The 21,916-nt window shown below is 44.0% G+C and overlaps 1 protein-coding gene across 15 annotated transcripts in view; it reads right to left on the reverse strand.

Annotated features, from left to right (window-relative positions):
* The window catches only part of LOC308606613 (uncharacterized protein), an 86,368-nt gene that overhangs the window by 47,431 nt on the left and 17,021 nt on the right, over positions 1-21,916 (reverse strand). The gene's annotated exons all lie outside the window — the stretch shown is intronic.

Consider the following 21,916-nt stretch of genomic DNA (forward strand, 5'->3'; position numbering starts at 1 on the left):
CAAATGTAATACTTTACCAAACAACTTAAAAATGCTTGCACACTGGAAAGGGTTAAGTTGCAGAGAACACAAATGGACCCAGAGCAACCTTTGCCGAGAGAGAATATTGTGCTAAATGTACAGTCATAGCTCTATTCCATATGAAGAAACAGTCAGAAGGATAAAAGAACTTGGTCAAAATCACCCAGGAAAGAATCTGGTCTGTCTGTCCTAAGGGTTGTGTTCTTTAACCACCAGGCTAGCTTTTCTCAAATCTGATTCATGCATAGAATAACTATACACCTCTGCTTGCCTTGAATATTTCCTGTTTATACGTATGCCTGCTGCAGTTTTTAATATTGCCCACTTTGACTCCCAAAAGCAACCGAGAATACACAATAATTTGGTCTCTCTATCCATGGACCACTGTGGTGGGACTGCCCAGGAAGCTTATTAAAAGTGCAGCTTCCTGAGCCCTACTCCAGATCTAGATAAGTTTTCTGAGGGTTGGCTCAAGAATCCAGGTACAAGGCTTTTTAAGTGGTTTTGTGGAGCCCCCCAGGTGATTCTCTTGTTCTCTTAAGTTAATAAACCGTTTATTCTGCCTCCCTCAGATGCCCAGCCAGGTCATGTTAAGGTAGGAGTCCCCACACCACATCAGAGGGATGCTCCCAGCCATGTAATCTCTGGAGCCTTGGAGATTCTAAATGGTCTCATGCTGGCCCACCTGCCGTGACAAACCTCCGCCAGAGAAAGCATTCCCCTTCACATTTACCTTCTACCACTCCCAAAGGCAGTCTGCTCCAATGAGGCCTGACTTCGTCTGTCCTAACGGGCACCCAGATTCAAGCAGTTTAGGGATAGAAGGTGCTGTGGTTCTCGACCAGGGTGGCCCAACCTCTAAAAGGGTAGTTCAAGCAGTCTCTACCTCCTGGGCACATCCCCTCTGCAACAGCCCTAGTAAACGAAGGTCCCATCTTTGCTTTTTCAAGGTCGGCAACAGGGAGTCCCCTCCTAAAGAAGGTTCTCTCTCATTACCACACTATCAAAGGCTGCCCCAAGTGTGGTTCCTTCCTGTGGGCCTGATCAGGCTAAGGGCAGAGTTGTCTCTTTCCTTCTCTGAGTCGGACCAAGTCGTCTTACTAACACCTCTTCACAGTGTTGACCATGTTTTTCATGGGGGCTGCTGCTGAGCCTTTATCTCATCCTTTCATGGTGGAGAGAGAGAGGATTATAATGATTTTTACTTCTAGGGGAGAGGGGAGTGTAATGATTATGTTGTCATTTTGTATTATGTCCTTTTGTCATGAATTTGTTTTGAATTTCATATTAAAATGGGCCCACCATTCCCACTTTGTGAGGTCATTCAGCACCCTCATTTTGAATGTTTAACATCTCTCTCAGTATCACTTGGAAATGTTTGAAATGGCATGAGCTTGTTCTCACATTCCTATCAGCTGTAAATCCGGTGCCCCAACATGAACGTAACCATTGAGCAGAACCCCTCTCCACTACCTGTGTAACACTGGGTAGGCCCCTTAACATCTTGTTTTTTTTAAGCCCTCAGGTGTAAAAATGTGAGGGTTCTATGAATTTATATTTGGGGCAGGACAAGGTCGAGAAGAGTGTGTCTTTCCTTTTATTCTTCCAAACTGGAATGTCTTCTCTCTCTTCCCCATGGGTCCAAATCTCACTTGTCCTTCAGGCCCACTGCCAAGGAGCCTTCCCTGATTCCCCAGTCCACACAATTCTCTGCTTCTTAGGGTCAGTGCCATACAACCTAGCTGTCTCTTAACGTTAATCTTGCCTCTCAAGCCAATTTCAGAATGTGGGTCTCTCTTGCCCTCCTGGGGCCCCTGGGGCTGTACCAGCCCACCTGCACGCCCCACGTGGGGTGTCTACTAGACTAGGGCATGGGTGGGGAAGCCCAGGTGTGAGGGGCCAGGCAGAGTACCTCTGCCTCCACCCTGCTCTCCTCCACAAAACTGCCCCTCCTCCTGAAGCCTGACCCGCAAGTCACAGGTTCCTTATTATGACCTCACTGGGTAGTGATGACCTCACAGGCCTTCTCACAGTTTCCATGGCAGCATAACTATGGAAATGTGCTGCCCTCAGAGAAACTTCCCTACCAGTTCTCCACCAGATACCAATCTCTTTGGTTGTCTGAGAGAGAATGTCTGACCGGATCATCTATATTTACTCAAACCTGTGCTCTGTTCCCTGGCTGGGCAGTGCAGCAGGTACACCGAGACCGGGCATCTGTAGAAGAGGCATGGTGTACACACAACCTCACCTGGCTGCCACATGTTCCTGTGGGGCTTGCCCACTACGTAAACCTCAGCACTTTCCCAGCTGTAAGTAATACCAGTGACCTGGGACACCTTCAGGGTCCCACAGTGCTCACTGCTGAGGACAAGTGAAAGGTCATCCCTGAACTAGTGTTCAGGAAGCTTCTGATCTTTATAAATGTTGCCTTCCGCTTTGGGCTACAGGATGCTTCCATTCAGACCCTTTCCTGATTGGCCTCTTAGCAAAAGACAAGTGCGTTTTTGTTGGCAGATGGTAAACGGAGCAGTTTGAGGAAGAGGGCCACTCTTGAACCGCACCTTCAAACCCAGGCGCCTCTGTGCTGTCCTGTACACATCTATATCGGTCCCCTCAGACACATCCCATACTGAGCTGCTGAGTACTAGGGGAGAGGGTGGTGCCATGTTCATGGGAAGACCGGAAGGACCAAGGGGGGTGACGAAGCGCTAGTGAGACTGGAGGGCTGAGCAGATGGTGTCCCAGGAGGCTGGGTGGATGTGAGCCTACACTTGGTACCCAGAACCCGGTTCTGAGTCTCCTGATCACTGTGCCTCAGTATTTGGCCTTGTTCTAATCTAGATAAAAGTATCAGAGGGCTAGAGTTCAGTGTGGTTGTAACAGGCAGTATAAATGGGGCCCAAGAGGGGTTGCCAAGGTGGGAGGGGTCCTTAACCAATTTATATTAGATTATCTTTTTCCAAAACTTGAAAGACGTTTCCATTAAAGCCTCAGAAGTGACACACTGCAAGAAATGTTTTCTCTGTTGTGGGAGAGATGGAGAGGATCATGATTGCAATTACTTTCGGGTTCTACTGTTTTCCCTGGAAACGGTGAAGAGACTACCTCACCTGATGCAGCCGTAGGCTCTAGGAATTGCTTTTACAGCCAGTGTCCCTTCTCTAGGGACTCATAGAGGTGATGGGCCAAGGCTGTGTTTCGGATGTCAAGTAGATTAAAGGTCTTCAGCCAGAAACTGGGAGAGACATGAGAGAGGGAAATTCTGGCAGGAGACTGTGTACAGCAGAAGTGACTGATCAGCTCTGCTTTTCTTTGCAGCAGCTGTGGCTCCCGTTTCTCCTCCTACACCTGGTCACTACCATATCCTCAACTGAGGGTGTGGAGAAACGCAGTTGGGCCGGCATAGGGAGACATACTGCCTGGTTGGTGGCTACCGGGCCTACGAGGATGCTCCCTTGGCCACGCCAGCAAAGGTGGAAGCCGAGAAGCCAGTCCCCAGATGTGCTCCCGAGAGAAAGCACACTCCAGAAGAGTCAGACGAAGATCTTGGTTGCTCCAGACCCAAAATCCGGCTATTGTAGCATGATGCCAGGAGGTGGACTCCACAGAATCTTGCTGGCTGAACCATTCTGAAGACAGGGCAATGGTTTAACTGCCTAAGGCAGTGAATGCCTCTTCCTGCAGTGACCCCTCCCGCCCCCCCCCCCCACTGCCCACTACCACAGATTAGAACCTGCGTTGTTCTGTCTGAGCCTTCCTCAGCCAGGAGCCTCCTTGCACACTCAATGGCCATAAGCCAGGAGCCTCAGAAAGTGAGGTTTGAAATGAGAGTCTGCCCTGAACATCCCAGGGTGGAAGCTGGCCTGGAAGAAAACCTGGCATTCCTCTGCTCAGTCCTCACAGGCCCCTCTGTGAGCTGAAGAAAGTGAAGTCTGCACTCTGCGAGCCAAGGAGGATGCAGGAGCAGATACAGGGTGCAGAGAAGCCTTAGCAGTCTACCACATGGGCTCCTGCCCTGAGCCATTGTCAGCGGCCACCACCACAAACCAGGGGGGAGCTGGGCTTTTTGAAACTGAAAGCAGCAATCTGTGGCTTCCCAAAGAGCCTCCTGCCTGGGGTCTCAGGAGGCAGGATAGAGAGGCCCAGGAAGCCCTGCTCCCTGAAGCAAGAACAAGATGGAGAGTCAAGCAGCACGCACCTTGCCCCGAGGTTCACATGCTCCTTTATTGCCAGCCCTTTCTGTCCCCAGTGGGGTCCCTTACTGCTCAATAAAATGTTTTTCTGTAACAGATTTGTAGGGTCGCCAGTGCTCAGACTTAGGTCACTAGCCCTGTGCTAGGCACTCCTGCCACCCGGGAAAGGTTCCAAAGGTGGAACAGCTCCAGGGGGTGCCAGGGATCAGAGCAAAAACTTGAGAGGCTGGGGATGCAGGAGTTTGGGCACAGTCCCTAAATCATCTCAGTGGTTGAGCTGCTGTGAGAAGGCACATCCCCAGTGTGCGTGTGTGTGTGTGTGTGTGTTGGGGGGAGGGGGTCCCTAGAGGAGGCAGCTAGCGGGAGGGCCTGAGGCTGGAAATGGGGAATGGCGTGCGGCCTCTGAGCAAGCACAGGCACTTAGCCCTTGAGGTTTCTGGGAAAGCTAGAGCCACAAGGGCCACGAGATAAGGCAAGAGTAGCAGCAGAACCCAGGTGCCAGGTCTTTCTTCAGAACCTACACTTCTCCACGAGGCCGGGCCTTCCACGCTGAGGTAGGAGGGATCCTGGCCAGAAGGTCAGCCAGCAGCTCTGGGACGAAGGTTGCTGCGGCGGGGGCTCTTCTGCCATGGAAGCGACTTCATTTCCTTCCACACAAATAGCCTACTGACTGAGTTCCTGCTCTGTTGAGTAAAAGGGTGTTGACTCTCCCCAGAAGGTTGTTCAGTTCACATCCCAAAAGTCCCTCTATTCAGGCCCTGGGGAGGTGTAGCAACTCCTGAGGGCGCTCTCCTGAGGCTGGCTGACAGAAGTGGGGGAGGTTCCTGATAGTTCCCAGGTGCTGGTTCAAGTCCCCAGAGAATGGTCATGCAGGTTGGGGAGTCAAGTAGGAGGAGAGAGAAGGTTGGGGGCAGAGGGCCCCCTCCTGAATCCAGAGCTCACAAGGTTACCCCCCCATTTCCAGAAACTATCTCTTCCCCCACACCAGCCCCCATGGCCCAGTCCCGGGAAACCGGGAGCCCAGAGCACTTGTGGCCACAGAGACCCTCGCACGCAGCCCTCGGGGTGGGCGGGGCTGGCTGCAGGCAGATGGGGACGAGGTGTGCTCCCGGGAGGCCACGGGCTGCAGGTGGCCTTCTGAGAGAAGCACCCCAGCTTGGACAGGAAGGTTAGAGGCGGGGGAGAGCAACCTAGGGCGCCCCCTCAGAGCAGTGGGAGTGGGAAGAGGGGCGGGGGTGGAGGGAACCCGCGATGGGAGGCGAGTGGGCTCTCAGCAGAGGCCAGCTTAGCCCGCGGGAGCTGCCTCTGAGCAGGGGGTGGGAGGGCAGTGCCGCCCTGTGGCTGCCGGGCTTCCCGGATCCGGATCGCGGGTCTCTGCACACGGGTCAGGGTCCTGTGACTCTGTATCCCCTCCCTCACCCCGCCCCCCTCGCGTGGCCGCGCCGCTGGGTGGCCTGTGTCGATGGGCAGAACCCCATCGCCCGCCCCTCTCAGACCCGCCTCTGCCCGCCTGCCTTTCCCTGCACAGCTTGCGGCCCGGGGGCCTCGAAGGTCCCCGTGCATGCAGCCAGCGGCCTCTGCTGTGCCTGCTGCTCCTACTGAGTCTGCTGCTGTGGCCGGTAACCCGCGTGCAGACCACGCCGGGCACCTCCAGCACCCCAAGTCCGCGGGAGCGCACGCAGGCCCTGATGCGGGACTTCCCGCTTGTGGAAGGGTGGCTGCAGTGTGTCCGGGCTGCTGGGGGCCGGTGGGGGCCTAGCCTGGCCCTGAGCAGGGGAGGAGGTCCGGAGCATGCAGGGCTAGTGGGGAGGCTCCCTCACACCAGCCCTGGATGTCCTCTCCATCATCTATGGATGCCCTTCCCCTTCTCTGTCATCCCCTCCCTGGCGGGAACCCCTCAGCCCAGAGCTCAGCTGCTCCTAGTATAGTCTGTGTGACAGTGTGAGGTGGGGGACCCCCAGGCTGGCCCAGGCCAGGCAATGTGTCCTGCCTGATCCCAAGACCTAAGGAGCCCACCCATTTGCCTTGACCTCCCTCCAGCCACACCAACATGCCCCTGATCCTGAGGCAGTTTTACCACAATGGGCTACAGCATGTTAATCTGCGCAATTTCAGCCATGGCTAGACCAGCTTGGACAGGCTGAAAGACAGTCTCGTGGGTGGCCAGGTACCAAAGGGACACACAAGGTGCCACCATGGCTGCTGGGGAATGTGGGGCACTTTGGGGGCCTCAGAGACCACAGGTTACTCACATTGGAACGAAGTTACCATAGTGACCTAGAAAGTGCCATGCCATGGATGCTGGGGGCTACAGGGGTCACAGTGAGCCCACCTGACGGGCTGCCAAGTACCACAGAAAAAGCAACGCATTACATGTGACTTCTGGGCACAGTGAGTGCTGTGCCAGCTGAGGAGGCTATGAGAAGCCCAAGGAGTTCCAAAGCCCAAACTAAGCCCTGGCTTCCCTCAGTTCTGGTCAGCCTACGTCCCATGCCAGACCCACGAACAGGATGCTGTGCACCTCACCATGGAACAAATTGACCTCATCCGCCTCATGTGTGCCTCCTATTCTGAGCTGGAGCTTGTGACCTCAGTTAAAGGTAGACAGGGGACTTCCCTGGTAGTCTAGAGGTTAAGACAACACGCTTCCACTGCAGGGGGCTCGGGCTTGATCCCCAGTGGGGAAACTAAGAGCCCTCATGCTGCGTGGCATGGCCAAAAGAAGAGGTAAACTGACTGGTGGTGGTGGGTGTTAAGGACTTCAGTAAGCTACTCCTGCCTCTGAAAATGATCATCTGACCTACCTGCCCCCAGCTCTCAACAATACCCGGAAGTTGGCTTGCCTCACTGGTGTGGAGGGCGGCCCCTCACTGGACAGTAGCCTCTCCATCCTGCGTACCTTCTATGCGCTGGGTGTGCGCTACGTGACACTCACCCACACCTGCTACACGCCCTGGTGAGCACCTGAATATATTCAGGAAAAAATGCATTCGCTCTTTTTGGCCAACCAAACAAGCGGGCAATGCAAATCAACACTGCAAAGAAGTCTCACTAGGCATTGGTCAAAAGGGCCATGCTGAAAAAGTGTAAAAACCAGAAACGCAAGACAAGTCAAGGAGAAAAGGGAGATTTTTTTACGCTGATGGGCGGGATGTAAATTGCCAACGGCCACTCTGGAGAAGTGTATGGTGTTTCCTAAAACATCTAAAAAACAGAGCTACAGAGCACAGGGCACTTCCACTCATGGGCTTATATCTTGAGAAAACCAAAAATCGACAGGACACAGGCACCCCAAATTTTAGGGCTGCTGTGTTCACAAAATCCTTGACTTGGGTACACCTTAAGTATCTCATGAAAGAGTAAAATGGATAAACAAGTTGTAGTACTTATGTACAATGGAATATCACTCAGCCATGAAATCAATGTCCTAAGGCTAGTAGCAGCATAATGAGTGGATTTAGGTACGATGATTCTAAGAGAAATACGTCACACAGATAAAGAAACTTATCATAGATATCAGTTATAGACGGAATGTAAAAATCGCTACATGGACTAAATTACAAAACAGAACAGAGTCACACATTTAGAAAACACACTTATGGCTGCTTAAGGGGAAAGGTGAGGTGGGGTGATGCATAAAACAATAGTTTGAAATTAGCACAGATACCGTTCCATCAACCAAATATGTAATAGAGAAGACCTACTCATTGCTCAGTGAACTGGACTCAACACACCTTATTCACCACAGAAGAATATATCTGCATAGTAAGAATCTTAAAAAGTATTTATTGATATTTCTCGGTAAGTGAATATAGTGGGTGTAAAGGGGCACAAACACAGCATTGAAAATCAGCTAAATCCCATTATAAATACAAATTATAAAAAAAAGCAAAGATAGTGAAAGAGAGAGAAATTCTTACAAAATTCGTTCAGTGGCTGTGATGCAACCTGGATTGACCACATCTAGACCCACAGCTGGAAGAGACATAAGGCTGGACACTCTTGGGGGCGACCGGATTGGTGAGGTTGCGTGAGCAAATGCAGACCCTTTAAAGTAATACTGTGTGCTACCCATTCCATGGGTCAGAAATCTCCAGGTTCAAGGGAATCTTCCTACAGCTAAAACATGCATGGGAAACCCAGAGGATGGTATACCATATGATCGGGAAACGTTTCTAAAACGCACCTCATTTTTCATCTCGTGGTGCTCGGGTTCGCCATTCCAGCTGCTTTACCAACAATCTCCCCACTTGGAGAATCAGCACCTTAAACTCCTGTTTCGTACAGTTTGCAATTTGTCCAGAGGTTGAACGGGTAGAGGGGGAACCAATGAGAGATCATCTCTAGGTGTTTGGACAGACACATGTCACTCTAATTTCCAATCAGGAAGAAGAATTAACCAAAGGCTCTGCCTGCCCCCTGGAACCAGAATAGGGCCTGAAGCAATCCTGCGGTTTGGAGGCCAGCTCCCAAAAAGGCGAGTTGAAAAATGGATCTCAGAGGCACTAAAATTCACAAACCTGCAGGATAATAAATGATAACTTTCGTACCTTATTGAGGTAAGGCAACGAAGAGGATTTGAAAACAAGGCAGAATTGCAGGAAACCGTTTTCAAGAGGTAGATCGGAGTCGCCTTTAAAGCACATGAAAAGCGGCAGAACTTCGACAATGATGCAGTTGGCCAAAAAGGGCGTACGTTTTTTTTTTTCCTGAATATATTCAGGAAAAAACGCGTACGCCCTTTTTGGCCAACCAAGCAAGAGGGCAATGCAAATCAGCACTACAAAGAAGTCTCACTTCGCATCATTCAAAAGGGGTTTTACCATGTTTGAAATTCCAATATTTTAGCCTGACACGTTTTTGGATTTTAGAAAAAAATATATTTTAAATGAGACAAAAAATCTTTTTTATGACCCAAAAAGACAGCAATAGTTTTATATTTTTATCTATTTCACTTGCACACAAAAGTCTCATGGGGTTATGTAAAGCAGTCCTGTTGGATGCTGTGCATGGTGCAAATATGGATTAAAGCTTTGGAATCTTAAGCTTCACTCACCTGAAACTTTTAAATTAGGATGCAAGCAATCCTTTCCAACATGTGAACAGAGAAAGACACTGTCTTTATTTTATTTGTCAGGTAATTAATCTGTCTTTTGCCCCAAGGAGAGAAACACCTGGCACTTCTATCAATGTGTTGTACAAAAATCTTTGAACACAGAGTGCAAGCAGAGGCTGATACAAGATGTGAAAGAAAAAAAAAAAAGAGAGAGACCCCTGTGGCATTTTCTCCTAACTTATTGCAATCTCCCATTTAAAATGTGGGAATAATCAATCTTCTGAGGAAAAAGGCCCAAGGAAGCTTTTTGCTTTTGTGGAATAATGCAATGCCTAAAGATTTCATGAGGCAAGAAGAATTAATGAGAATGACCATGAGAAATCAAGAAAAGTCAGATCCATGGATGAAGTGATGTTTACCTCTGTGAATCAATGAGAAGTAGGAGCAAATGAAAAGAAAGCTGAATACAACATTTTCTGAATAAATGTAACCCTTCAGCTGTCATAGACAAATTAATGCTCACTATGATACAACATATTTAGTTCAGAAAGTTAACTTAAATTTAAAGCTTAACAATTAGATTTATTGAAGAAACAAAAACATATTTGTGGATTAGAATATATGTGTTCTGCAACAGATAAGAAGATTACATAAATAAATAGAAATAAGACTAAATAGAGGAAAATAACAAATTAGATGTTATTAACATTAAAAACTGACACTCATCTAAAGAAAGAGGAGAGACAGAAAGACAGAAGAACTTATATCAAGTATATATTTAAAACTCCTAAATAAGAAGTCTTCAGATGTTAAAAAAAAAGTCTTCAATAAGAAGATAATGTAATAGCAAAGATGGGAAAAATATACCAAAAGATATTTCAAGAAAGAGAGTACAGAACGTTAAGTAAACATATCAAAAGATGCTTGGCTTCTTAGTAGTCAATTAAATGCAAAAAAGTCATACCTGGAATTATCACTCACCAACCAGAAAGTTCAAATGAAAATGACAGGTATTATCAAGTTTGACAAGAATGTGTGTAATCCTTGAATCTCATTCACTGCTGCTGAGGATGAAAAATCATACAAATGTTTTGAAAATATTTAGAAATATCTAAAAAGATAAACAGATGAAAGCTATGAGTCAAAAATTTTACTACTACATGTATATTGAACAATAATTTATACACATACCACCAAAGCTCAAGTTCTAGTATGTATATACCAGTGCAATTCTCAATAGACCCAAACTGAAAATCACTCATATTGTAATACATTTTGTTAAAAATTAATTAATAGTTAAATATTTACACTATGGAATCCTATGCAACAGTGTCAGTGCATGACAACAACAGGCAACCATATAGGCGTATTCATAAACAACATAAAATAAAAAAGCCCAATCCAAAAGTGATTTTACTGTGCCATTACATTTATATAAAATACAAAATACAGGTAAAGTGATCTTTTTGTTAGATACCAGAACAATATTAAACCTTAAGGGGAGTCACTAGAATTGGACAAGGGGGGCTCTGAGTATCTGGCAATTTTCTGTGTCTGTATCTAGAAGCTATGTATAGAGTGTATGCAGATTCTGAATTTTCTGAAATTTGTCATTTCCTTACAAACCATGCATATTTTTAGTTGTTTTTTTTTTTTTTTTTTTTTTTGCGGTACGCGGGCCTCCCACCGTTGCGGCCTCTCCCGTTGCGGAGCACAGGCTCCGGACGCGCAGGCTCAGCGGCCATGGCTCACAGGCCCAACCACTCCGCGGCATATGGGATCTTCCCGGACCGGGGCACGAACCCGTGTCCCCTGCATCGGCAGGCGGACTCACAACCACTGCGCCACCAGGGAAGCCCCAGTTGTTTTTTATACATAACAAAAAGTAAAAATGATAGACTAGGGAAGGTAATTATATTAGCACTTTAATATCCATGCTTTTCAAGGTGGAAGTGAAAGGTATTAAATACTTGACATTGTGATTACTTCTTAAAAGTAAGGTGAAAATTTCAGATTAATAAATAAGACATACTTCTTCATATATCTTCCTCAAAGAGGAGGGGTAGAAAGGAATATTATTTTTTTTATTTAATATAGAACAGTTAAGATAGAAAATAATGAAAACAGACTAGGTTTAAAAAAGAGCACACTGGACTTCCCTGGTAGCTCAGTGGGTAAGAATTTGCCTGCCATTGCAGGGGACAGGGGTTCAATCCCTGGTCTGGGAAGATCCCACAGGCTGTAGAGCAACTAAGCCTATGTGCCACGACTACTTGGCCTGCATTCTAGAGCCTGCAAGCAACAACTACTGAGCCTGCGTGACACAACTACGGAAGTCCATGCACCTAGAGCCCATACTCCACAAGAAGAGAAACCACAGCAAGGAGAAACCCATGCACCACAATGATGAGTAGCCCCTGCTCAACACAACTAGAGAAACCCTGTGCAGCATCGAAGACCCAACACAACCATAAATAAATAAAATTAAGTATTGTGACTGATGAGATGACTCACTCATGTGGCTGTAAGTAAGAGGCCTCAGCTCCTTGCCACATGAATCTCTCCTTAGGGCTGCTTGAGTGTCCTCATGACATGGCAGCTGGCTTACCCTAGGATGAGTGATCTAGCAGAAACCAAAGCAGAAGCTCCAATATCTTTTATACCTTTGGAAGTTGCACTTTGTCATTTCTGCAATGTCTTATTAGTTAAAACATCAGCCCTTTTCAACTGTGAGGAGGCACACAGGTGCATGATGACTGGGAGATAATTAGGGTATGATTAGGGCCTTCTTGGAGGCTGGCTACCAAGGTGGCTGACTCACCGAACACTGAAATTTGTTTTCTTCACTGATGGAGAGAAAATGGTGAGTGAATCTCATTGGTGTTCTTTGAGATGTACCAAAGCTAGCTCTTGCTCTCACCCCCAGCTGTGTGGCTGAGAGGGTCTTGGTGCTCCAGCCAGGTGTCAGGCCTGTGCCTCTGAGTTGGGAGAGCAGAGTTCAGAATATTGGTCTACCAGAGCCCTTGGGCACCTTGTAATATCAAAACGGCGAAAGCCTCCAAGAGATATCCGTCTCAATGCTAAGACCCAGCTCCACTCAAAGACCAGTAAGATCCCGTGCTGGACATCCAATGCCAAACAACTAGCAAGACTGGAATGCAGGCCCACCAATTATCAGAGAGGCTGCCTAAAATCATAATAGGTCACAGACACCCCAAAACACAACACCGGATGTGGACCTGCCCAACAGAAAGACAAGATCCAGACAAATCCACCAGAACACAGGCACCAGTCCTCTCCACCAGAAAGCATACACAACCCACTGAACCAACCTTAGCCACTGGGGGCAGACACCAAAAACAATAGGAACTACGAATCTTCAGCCTGCGTAAAGGAGACCCCAAACACCGTCCACAAAGCCAAATGAGAAGACAGAGAAACACAGAGCAGATGAAGGAACAAGGTAAAAACCCACCAGACCAAACAAATGTAGAGGAAATAGGCAGTCTACCTGAAAAAGAATTCAGAGTAATGATACTAAATATGATCCCAAATCTTGGAACTGGAATGGAGAATATACAAGACATGTTTAACAAGGACCTAGAAGAACTAAAGAGCAAACAAACAATGATGAACAACACAGTAAATGGAATTAAAAATTTTCTAGAAGGAAACAATAGCAGAATAACTGAGGCAGAAGAATGGATAAATGACCTGGAAGATAAAATAGTGGAAATAACTACCACAGAGCAGAATAAAGAAAAAAGAATGAAAAGAATTGAGGACAATCTGAGACACTTCTGGGACAATGTTAAACACACCAACATTCGAATATAGGGGTCACAGAAGTAGAAGAGAAAAAGAAAGAGACAGAGAAAATATTTGAAGAGATTATAGTTGAAAACTTCGCTAATATGTGAAAGGAAATCGTTAATCAAGTCCAGGAAGTGCAGAGAGTCCCATACAAGATACACCCAAGGAGAAACATGCCAAAACATATATTAATCAAACTATCAAAAATTAAATGCAAAGAAATAATATTAAAAGCAGCAAGGGAAAAACAACAAATAACATACAAGGGAATCCCCATAAGGTTAACAGCTGATCTTTCAGCAGAAACTCTGCAAGCCAGAAGGGACAGGCAGGACATATTTAAAGTGAAGAAAGGGGAAAAGCTACAACCAAGATTACTCTACCCAGCAAGGATCTCATTCAGATGCAACAGAGAAATTAAAACCTTTACAGACAAGCAAAATCTGAGAGAATGCAGCACCACCAAACCAGCTTTACAACAAGTGCTAAAGGAACTTCTCTAGGCAGGAAACACAAGAGAAGGAAAAGATGTACAATAACAAACCCAAAACAGTTAAGAAAATGGTAATAAGAACATACATATCAATAATTACCTTAAATGTAAATGGATTAAATGCTCCAACCAAAAGACATAGACTGGCTGAATGGATCTGAAAACACGACCGGTATATATGCGGTCTACAAGAGACCCACTTCAGACCTAGGGACACATACAGACTGAAAGTGAGGGGATGGAATAAAATATTCCATGCAAATGGAAATCAGAAGAAAGCTAGAGTAGCAATTTTCATATCAGAAAAAAGAGACTTTAAAATAAAGACTATTACAGGAGACAAAGAAGGACACTACATAATCATCAAGGGATCAACCTAAGAAGAAGACATAACAATTGTACATATTTATGCACCCAATATAGGAGCACCTCCATACATAAGGAAAAGGCTAACAGCCATAAAAGGGGAAATCGAAGGTAACACAATCATAGTAGGGGACTTTAACACCCCTCTTTCACCAATGAACAGATCATCCAAAATGAAAATAAATAAGGAAACACAAGCTTTAAATGATACATTAAACAAGATGGACTTAATTGATATTTATAGGACATTCCATCCAAAAACAACAGAACACACTCTTTCTCAAGTGTTTGAGGAACATTCTTCAGGATAGATCATATCTTGGGTCACAAATCAAGCATTGATAAATTTAAGAAAATAGAAATTGTATCATGTATCTTTTCTGACAACGCTATCAGAATAGATATCAATTACAGGAAAAAATCTGTAAAAGAATACAACCACATGGACACTAAACAATACACTACTTTATAACCAAGAGGTCACTGAAGAAATCAAAGAGGAAATGAAAAAATACCTAGAAACAAATGGCAATGAAAACATGACGACCCCAAACCTATGGGATGCAGCAAAAGCAGTTCTAAGAGGGAAGTTTATAGCAATACAATCCTGCCTCACGAAACAAGAAACATCTCAAATAAACAAGCTAAACTTACACCTAAAGCAATTAGAGAAAGAAAGAAAAAAAAAAACCCCAAAGTCAGCAGAGGAAAGAAATCATAACGGTCAGATCAGAAATACATGAAAAAGAAATGAAGGAAACAGCAAAGATCAAAAAAACTAAAAGCTGATTCTTTGAGAAGATAAACAAAAGTGATAAAACCATTAGCCAGAGTCATCAAGAAAAAAAGGGAGAAGACTCAAATCAATAAAATCACAAATGAAAAAGGAGAAGTAACAACTGACACTGCAGAAATACAAAGGATTATGAGAGGTTACTGCAAGCAACTATATGCCAGTAAAATGGACAACCTGGAAGAAATGGACAAATTCTTAGAAAAGCACAAACTTCCAAGACTGAACCAGGAAGAAATAGAAACTATAAACAAACCAATCCGAAGCACTGAAATTGAGACTGTCATTAAAATCTTCCAACAAACAAAAGCCCAGGACCAGATGGCTTCAAAGGCAAAGTCTATCAAATATTTAGAGACGAGTTAACACCTAACCTTCTCAAACTCTTCCAAAATATAGCAGAGGGAGGAACACTCCCAAACTTATTCTATGAGACCACCATCTCCCTGATACCAAAACCAGACAAAGATGTCACAAATAATGAAAACTACAGGCCAATATTACTGATGAACATACATGCAAAAATTCTCAGCAAAATACTAGCAAAAAGAATCCAACAGCACATTAAAAGGATCATACACCATAATCAAGCTGGGTTTATCCCAGTGATGCAAGGATTCTTCAATACATGCAAATCAATGTGATACACCATATTAAAAAACCTGAAGGATAAAAACCATATGATCATCTCAATACATGCAGAAAATGCTTTCGACAATATTAAACAGCCATTTATGATAAACCTCTAGAAAGTAGGCATAGAAGGAACTTTCCTCAACATAGTAAAGGCCATATATGACAAACCCACAGTCATCATTGTTCTCAATGGTGAAAAAGTGAAACCATTTCCACTAAGATCAGGAACAAGACAACGTTGCCCACTCTCACCACTATTATTCAACACACTTTTGGAATTTTTACCTACAACAATCAGATAAGAAAAAGAAATAAAAGGAATCCAACTCAGAAAAGAAGAAGTTAAGCTGTCACTATTTGCCACTAGATGACATGATACTATATATAGAGAATCCTAAAAGTGCTACCAGAAACCTACTAGAGTTAATCAATGAAGTTTGTAAGGCTGCAGGATACAAAATTAATGTACAGATATCCCTTTCATTCCCATACACTAAAGATGAAAAGTCTGAAAGAGAAATTAAGGAAACACTCCCATTTACCCATGCAACAAAAGGAATAAAATATCTAGGAATAAACCTACCTAAGGAGACAAAAGACTTTTACTCAGAAAACTATAAGACACTGATGAAATAAATCAAAGATGACACAAACAGGTGGAGAGATATACCATGTTCTTGGATTGGAAGAATCAACACTGTGAAATGACTATACTACACAAAGCAATCTACAGATTCAATGCAATCCCTATCAAAATACCAATGGCATTTTTCAGAAAACTACCACAAAATATTTCCCAATTTGTATGGAAACACAAAAGACCCCGAACAGCCAAAGCAATCTTGAGAAGAAAGACAGAGCTGGAGTAATCAGAATCCCTGACTTCAGACTATACTACAAAGCTACAGTAATCAACACAGTATGGTACTGGCACAAAAACAGAAATATATATCAATGGAACAGGAGAGAAAGCCCAGAGATAAACCCAGACACATATGGTCACCTTATTTTTGATAAAGGATGCAAGAATATAGAATGGAGAAATCACGGCCTCTTCAATAAGTGGTGCTGGGAAAACTGGACAGCTACAGGTAAAAGAATTAAATTAAAAGACTCCCTTACACCATACACAAAAATAAACTCAAAATGGATAAAAGACTTAATGTAAAGCCAGACACTATAAAATTCTTAGAGGAAAACATAGGCAGAACACTCTATGACATCAATCACAGCAAGATCCTTTTTGACCCACCTCCTAGAGAAATGGAAATAAAAATAAAAATAAAAACATGGGACCTAATGAGACTTAAAAGCTTTTGCACAGCAAAGGAAAATGTAAACAAGATGAAAAGACAACCCCCAGGGCTTACCTGGTGGCGCAGTGGTTGAGAGTCCGCCTGCCGATGCAGGGGACACGGGTTCGTGCCCCTATCCCAGAAGATCCCACATGCCGCGTAGCGGCTGGGCCCACGAGCCATGGCCGCGGAGCCTGTGTGTCCGGAGCCTGTGCTCCGCAACGGGAGAGGCCACAGCAGTGAGAGGCCCGCGTACAGCAAAAAAAAAAAAAAAAAAGACAACCCCCAGAATGGGAGAAAATATTTGCCAATGAAGCAACTGACAAAGGATTAATCTCCAAAATTTACAAGCACCCCCTGCAGCTCAATATCAAAGAAACAAACAAGCCAATCCAAAATGGGCAGAAGACCTATTAGACATTTCTCCAAAGAAGATATACACATTGCCAGGAAACACATGAAAGAATGCTCAACATCACTGATCATTAGAGAATTGCAAATCAAAATTACAATGAGGTATCATCCCACACAGGTAAGAAGGGCCATCATTCAAAAAATCTACAAACAATAAATGCTGCAGAGGTGTGGAGAAAAGGGAACCCTCTTGCACCGTTGGTGGGAATGTAAATTGATACACAGACACTATGGAGAACAGTATGGAGGTTCCTTAAAAAACTAAAAATAGAGCTACCATATGACACAGCAATCCCACTACTGGGCATATACCTGGAGAAAACCATAATTCAAAAAGAATCATGTTCCACAATGTTCATTGCAACTCTATTTGCAATAGCCAGGACATGGAAGCAACCTAAGTGTCCATCAACTGATGAATGGATAAAAAAGATTTTGCACATCTTCAATATAAAATGGAATATTATCAGCCATAAAAATAAATGAAATTGAGTTATTTATAGTGAGGCGGATGGACCTAGAGTCTGTCATACAGAGTGAAGTAAGTCAGAAAGACAAAAACAAATACTGTATGCTAACACATATATATGGAATCTAAAAAAAGAAAAAAAAATGGTTGGGAAGAAACTACGGGCAGGACAGGAATACAGACGCAGACGTAGAGAATGGACTTGAGGACATGGGGAGGGGGAAGGGTAAGCCGGGACGAAGTAAGAGAGTGGCATTAACTTATATATACTACCAAATGTAAAATAGATAGCTAGTAGGAAACAGCTGCATAGCATGGGGAGATCAGCTCAGTGCTTTGTGACCACTTAGAGGGGTGGGAAACGGAGGGTGGGAGGGAGATGCAAGAGGGAGGAGAAATCGGGATATATTTATATGTATAGCTGATTCACTTTGCTATACAGCAGAAACTAACACACCATTGTAAAGCAATTATAGTCCAATAAAGATGCTAAAAATAAATAAATAAATAAATAATTTATACCTCCCCCAAATTAAGTTTTTTTTAAAAATAAATAAATAGGGCTTCCCAGGTGGCGCAGTGGTTGAGAGTCCGCCTGCCGATGCAGGGGACGCGGGTTCGTGCCCCGGCCTGGGAAGATCCCACATGCCACGGAGCGGCTAGGCCCGTGAGCCATGGCTGCTGAGCCTGCACGTCTGGAGCCTGTGCTCTGCAACGGGAGAGGCCACAACATTGAGAAGCCCGCGTACCGCAAAAAACAAACAAACAAACAAACAAACAAACAAATAAATAAAAAAGGGTACTCAATAACATGGTAACTCTAAACCTAAGTATTTTCAATACTACAGCAAAGGTAAATGGATTAATGTCTCCTATTAAAGTGTAATTTTTTATATTATGTGCAACTAAAATTTTTCCCAATATACAGGTAAAATAAAATAATTACTTTAGAAAGGTGAAAACATTCCATGTATTTAAAAACAGTAAAACGATAAGCATATGATATGCATCTTAGATAAAGTAGTGTTTAATTTCAGAACAATTTGTCAATATTGTAACTAGTACTATTATCCCAATTTCTTAAAAATATTTCAATACTTTTTCTATTTGAAAAAATACTTTAATATTTTTTTCTTTGCTCTTTTGTGGTCTAATACATGGTAAGTATTTAGCTGCTAACATAACTTTAAAATATTTGTTTTTTACAGCCAAACAAAACTGAATCAAGAAGAAATAGATAACTTGAACAGACTGATCACTACAAGCAAAATAGAAACTGTAATTTACAAAAACTCCCTACCCACAAAAATCCAGGATCAGATGGTTTCACAGGCAAATTCTACCAAATATACAAAGCAAAACTTACACTGATTCTTCTCAAACTCTTCGAAAAGATTGAAGATTAAGGAATACATCCAATGACATTCTATGAAGCCACCATCACTCTGATATCAAAACCAGATGGGGGGGGGACTTCCCTGGTGGCACAGTGGTTAAGAATCCATCTGCCAATGCAGGGGACATAGTTTCAAGCCCTGGTCCGGGAAGATCTCACATGCCGTGGAGCAACTAAGCCTGTGTGCCACAACTACTGAGACTGTGCTCTAAAGCCCACGAGCCACAACTACTGAGCCTGATAGCCACAACTACTGAAGCCCACACACCTAGAGCCCATGCTCTGCAAAAAAGAAGCCAGTGCAGTGAACAGCCCGCACACCACAATGAAGAGTAACCCATGCTCGCCACAACTAGAGAGAGCCCGTTCACAGCAACAAACACCCAATGCATCCAAAAATAAATAAATAAAAAAATTTACTGAAAAATAAAAAAACACAGATGGGGACTTTTCTGGTGGTCCTGCAGTTAAGATTTTGCCTTCCAGTGCAGGGGGTGTGGGTTCAATGCCTAGTGGTGGAGCTAAGATCCCACATGCCTCACAAATAAGAAACCAAAACATAAAACAGAAGCAATACTGTAACAAATTCAATAAAGACTTTAAAAAAAACAACACAGAGAAAGACACTAGCAAAAAAGAAAATTGCAGGCCAATATCTCTGATAAATATGGATGCAAAAATTCTCAACTGAATATTAGAAAACCGAATCTGACAACACATAAGAGGATCATACACCATGATCGAATCTGATTCACCCCCGTGTCACAAAGTTGTTTCATCATATGCAAATCAATCAACATGATACACTCCATCAACAAAGGAAAAACACAAAACAAATGATCATCTCAATAGATGCCGAAAAAGCATTTGAGAAACTTCAACATCCATTCATGATAAAAAACGCTTACTAAAATGGGTATAAAGGAAACATCTCAACATAATAAAAGCTATTTATGACAAACCCACAGCCAATATAATATTCAATGCTCATGACAAAATATCAAAGAAGCACGGAAAAGTGATGGAGGAGATGGAGAAACTTCTCAGTGTGCAGGTGCAGGATCAATATCAGCGCTAAATCCTGCTCAGCTTATGGTGATTCAAGAGAAAGCTAAAAGCCTTTATGAAGACTTGAAGAAGAAACACGGGAAAGAATCAGAGGGCATATTTTTTAATGCCAGCCATGGCTGTTTTCATCGGTTCAAGGGTAGAGCCAACCTCAACAAGGTAAAAGTAAGTGGAGAGGCAGCAGGTGCAGATAGGGTAGCTGTCCAGGAACTTCCTGAAACACTTTGAGAAATTATTGATAATGGTGTGCATTTACCCAACCAGGTGTTTAATGTGGATGAGACACAACTGTACTGGAAGAGGATGCCAGACCGAAGTTACATCAGTAAGAAGGAAAAGTTGATGCCGGGCTGTAAAGCAGAAACAGATAGGCTAACTGTTGTTTGGTGGCAATTCTTCCAGTGATATGAAGCTGAAGCCTCTCTTAGTTCATCATTCAGAGAACCCAAGAACCCTTAAAAACATAGCCAATGACTCTCTTCCTATTGTGTGGAAGTGTAACCCCAAATCCTGGATTACACAGGCCACGTTCCAGGATTGGTTTTGCCAACACTTTATCCCAGATGTAGAGAAATATTGCTCGGAGAAGGACGTCCCAGAAAAACATTCTTTTGCTGCTTGACAATGCTCTGGGCCACCCCCCTTTCATGGATGACTTTTCCCAACGTCAAAGTAGTGCATCTGTCACCGAATACTGCATTGCTCATCCATCCTATGGACCAGGAAGTTATAGCGACTTTCAAGAAATATTATTTATGTCACACTTTTTGTCAGGCAGTAAAGGTAAGTGAGAAATCAGGAAGAACCTAGGGACAATTTTGGAAGGACTATAACATCTACAAGGCCATAAAAAACATTGACTTTGCATGGTGTGAGTGTATGTTGGTCACCATGAATGGGGTTTGGAAGAACCTTTGCCCACAGTTTGTTCATGATGTTTGTGGACTTGAGAAGGCAGATCAGAAGTCTGAAAAGGTCTTCAGCAACGTAGTGACCCTCAGCGAGAAGCTGGAGCTAGATCTGCAAGAGGACGGTTTCATTGAACTCCTTGCTGTGCAACATGAGGAGCTTACTGATGGAATTGGAGGCGCAGAGAAAGGATGAAGAGGGACAGGAGGAAGAAGAAGTAACTGAAGAACTGAAGAGATTCACGACACAGAAAATGCCAAGGGCATCTTCTAAATTGGAGGAGGCACTGTTAGTTTCTGAGGCACAGGGCTCGAACCTACAATGGTACCCAAAGGTGGCAGCAGCCATTCAGAAGGCAAACCAGTGCTACCGTGTCATCATCTATGATGAGAAGAAACGAGCTACAACCCAGACATCAATGGATCAGTTTTTCAAGAGGGTAGGTAGAATTAAATCCAGCAAGGAACCAGAACCTGTGTCATCAATGTCAGGTATGAGTGAAATTGGAGCTTGCCCCCTGTCTCCCACTGCTGATAACCCTTCACCTCTACCATCTCCCACCTCCTCCCCCTCCTCCAATCAGTAACTCTTCTCGCCTGTTCCCTCGATGCCAGCCCCAGTATCCCAGCTGTTGTACTGTATTACTGTACTTTTCAAGTCACTGTACTGTAAGACTAAAAATGTCTTCTTTGTTTTTGTGTTTGTTTCTTATATACTGTTTGTGTGAAAAGTATTATAAACCCATTATGGTACAATACCATATAGCCGACTGTGTAACCTGGGTACCTCGGCTAACTTTGTTGGACTTACAAACAAATTGGACTTACAAACGCACTCTTGGAACAGAACTTGTTCATACGTAGCGGACTTACAGTAAAAGCAAAAAAGAAACAGGAACTAATCAAACTTATAAGCTTTTGCACAGCAAAGGAAACCATAATCAAAATGAAAATACAACCTATGGGCTGGGAGAAAATATTAGCAAATGATG

Source organism: Mesoplodon bidens (assembly GCF_964165515.1).
Source record: "Mesoplodon bidens genome assembly, chromosome: 18".
Classification (NCBI taxonomy): Eukaryota; Metazoa; Chordata; class Mammalia; order Artiodactyla; family Ziphiidae; genus Mesoplodon; species Mesoplodon bidens.